Raw genomic sequence first — 3,838 nt, forward strand, 5'->3', positions numbered from 1 at the left:
CCCGTCGCTGGCGCCTCCCTCCTCCGCCGCCCGCGGGCCCGAGCGCCGCCTCCCTCCGGCCTCTCCCTCCTCTCCTTCGGCGTCGCCACCCACTGCCGGCGAGCTCGAAGCTCGGCCCCGGCCAGATCTGGATCGGCAGAACCCTAGGTTGATTTTTTATCTCCCTGTCCCGAAATCTGCTAAGTCATATTATTTTACATCACATGCCCCTGTTCATTGCATCATAACTCTCTACATATAGCTCCATTTCGTGCGTGTAATATGTCAAATTATTTACCTCGTGATGCTCTACATTTTGTTCAATTACACCATGTTCATTAGAGGCCATCTTGATGCCCAAATCTCTGGCGCAAGAGTGCTAGTTGCTGTTGTCTGCTGTTACTTAGCAGAACTTGAGGATTTGTTATTTTTGTATCATTTAATCTGTGCATCTTATGGGCATGAGCTCTACATGTGTTTTGTTGTATGACATGCCATCTTTCCAGTGGTGTATTCCATGTATTTTTGTGATCTCTGTGGTGGCTAGCACAAGCATGCAAACTAGGCTCCGTAATGTTTCTGATTTCAGGGACTTAGTAATTTCTCGAAGTCCTTGTCTGCTGTTATGTTGTTGCCATGTAAACTTGATGCTACAGAGAGATCCATGCATATTTTGGAGATGTTCATTAAGGATGTTTTGTAGCTATTGTTGTAATTGATCCATTCCTGCCCTCGTTTGCAATTATGGAGTGCTATAGTATGACTCAATCTTACTCTACTTTTGCTATAAAATATTTCTGACAGATTGTTTACGTGTTATTCAATTTTGCCAAGCTTGTTGTAGTTGTTTCATTCATGCTATGTACTTGCTCTTGCCATGGATAGCTTCCTAAACATGCCATCTTGCTGTACGTATGCTTGTTTTGTCATGCATTGCTTTGTGGTGAGTGCATCAAGCTCACCTCTTGCCGCCCTAGTTTCTGTCATACCGGTATTATGTTCCTTGAATTTGCGTTCCTTACGCGGTTGGGTGATTTATGGGACCCCCTTGACAGTTCGCCTTGAATAAAACTCCTCCAGCAAGGCCCAACCTTGGTTTTACCATTTGCGACCTAAGCCTTTTTCCCCCGGGTTTTCGCGAGCCCGAGGGTCATCTTATTTTAACCCCTGGGCCAGTCTTCCTCTGAGTGCTGGTCCAAACTAGAGCACCGTGCGGGACCATCCCTTGGCAACTTGGGTTATGTTGGTACCTGTACGCTTCGCTTATCCGGTGTGCCCTGAGAACGAGATATGTGCAGCTCCTATCGGGATTTGTCGGCACATTCGGGCGGCTTTGCTGGTCTTGTTTTACCATTGTCGAAATGTCTTGTAAACCGGGATTCCGAGACTGATCGGGTCTTTCCGGGAGAAGGTTTATCCTTCGTTGACCGTGAGAGCTTATGATGGGCTAAGTTGGGACACCTCTGCAGGGTATTATCTTTCGAAAGCCGTGCCCGCGGTTATGAGGCAGATGGCAATTTGTTAATGTCCGGTTGTAGAGAACTTGTCACTTGACCCAGTTAAAATACATCAACTGCGTGTGTAGCCGTGATGGTCTCTTCTCGGCGGAGTCCGGGAAGTGAACACGGTTTGAGTTATGAATGACGTAAGTAGGAGTTCAGGATCACTTCTTGGTCACTACTAGATGACGACCGTTCTGTTGCTTCTCTTCTCGCTCTCTTTTGCGTATGTTAGCCACCATATATGCTTATTGCCTACTGCAGCTCCACCTCATTACACCATCCTTTCCTATAAGCTTAAATAGTCTTGATCTCGTGGGTGTGAGATTGCTGAGTCCTCGTGACTCACAGATTCTACCAAAACAGTTGCAGGTGCCGACGATGCCAGTACAGATGATGGGATCGATCTCAAGTCGGAGTTCGATGAGGAACGTGGTCGTTACTATGTGTCTTTTCCTGATGGTCAGTAGCGGAGCCCAGTTGGGACGATCGGGGATCTAGCATTTGGGCTTATCTTATTTTCATTTGGATCTTGACCGTAGTCGGTCTATGTGTGTATTTTGGATGATGTATGAATTATATTTATGTATTGTGTGAAGTGGCGATTGTAAGCCAACTCTTTATCCCATTCTTGTTCATTACATGGGATTGGGTGAAGATGACCCTTCTTGCGACAAAACCACAATGCGGTTATGCCTCTAAGTCGTGCCTCGACACGTGGGAGATATAGCCGCATTGTGGGCGTTACACTACGGGTTCGGGAACCATGCAGACATGACCGAGACGTTCTCCGGCCAATAACCAACAGCGGGATCTGGATACCCATGTTGGCTCCCACATGTTCCACGATGATCTCATCGGATGAACCACGATGTCGGGGATTCAATCAATCCCGTATACAATTCCCTTTGTCAATCGGTATGTTACTTGCCCGAGATTCGATCGCCGGTATCCCAATACCTCGTTCAATCTCGTTACCGGCAAGTCACTTTACTCATTCCGTAATGCATGATCCCGTGACTAACTACTTAGTCACATTGAGCTCATTATGATGATGCATTACCGAGTGGGCCCAGAGGTACCTCTCCGTCATACGGAGTGACAAATCCCAGTCTCGATTCGTGCCAACCCAACAGACACTTTCAGTGATACCTGTAGTGCACCTTTATAGTCACCCAGTTACGTTGTGACGTTTGTACACCCAAAGCATTCCTACGGTATCCGGGAGTTGCACAATCTCATGGTTTAAGGAAATGATACTTGACATTAGAAAAGCTCTAGCAGATGAACTACACGATCTTGTGCTATGCTTAGGTTTGGGTCTTGTCCATCACATCATTCTCCTAATGATGTGATCCCGTTATCAATGACATCCAATGTCCATTGCCAGGAAACCATAACCATCTATTGATCAACGAGCTAGTCAACTAGAGGCTTACTAGGGACATGTTGTGGTCTATTTATTCACACATGTATTACGGTTTCCAGTTAATACAATTATAGCATGAACAATAGACAATTATCATGAACAAGGAAATACAATAATAACCATTTTATTATTGCCTCTATGGCATATTTCCAACAGTCTCCCACTTGCACTAGAGTCAATAATCTAGTTCACATCACTATGTGATTTTAATGAATCCAACACCCATGGGGTTTGTTCATATCTCGCTTGTGAGAGAGGTTATTAGTCAACGGGTCTGCAACATTCAGATCCGTGTGTGCTTTACAAATGTCTATGTCATCTTGTAGATGCAGCTACCACGCGCTACTTGGAGCTATTCCAAATAACTGCTCTACTATAGGAATCCGGTTTACTACTCAGAGTCATCCGGATTAGTGTCAAAGTTTGCATCGACATAACCCTTTACGACGAACTCTTTTACCACCTCCATAATCGAGAAAATTCCTTAGTCCACTAGTTACTATGGATAAGTTCGACCGCTGCCATGTGATCCATTCCTGGATCACTATTGTACCCCTTGACTAACTCATGGCAAGGCACACTTCAGGTGCGGTACACAGCATAGCATATTGTAGAGCCTACGTCTAAAGCATAGGGGACGACCTTCGTCCTTTCTCTCTGTTCTGCCGTGGTCAGGTCTTGAGTCTTACTCAATACTCACACCTTGTAACACAGCCAAGAACTCCTTCTTTGCTGATCTATTTTGAACTCCTTCAAAATCTTGTCACGGTATGTATCCATTTGAAAGTACTATTAAGCGTTTTTGATCTATCCTTATAGATCTTGATGCTCAATGTTCAAGTAGCTTAATCCAGGTTTTCCGTTGAAAAACACTTTTCAAATAACCCTGTATGCTTTTCAGAAATTCTACATCATTTCTGATCAACAATAT

Source organism: Triticum aestivum, chromosome 4D, assembly GCF_018294505.1.
Source record: "Triticum aestivum cultivar Chinese Spring chromosome 4D, IWGSC CS RefSeq v2.1, whole genome shotgun sequence".
NCBI lineage: Eukaryota > Viridiplantae > Streptophyta > Magnoliopsida > Poales > Poaceae > Triticum > Triticum aestivum.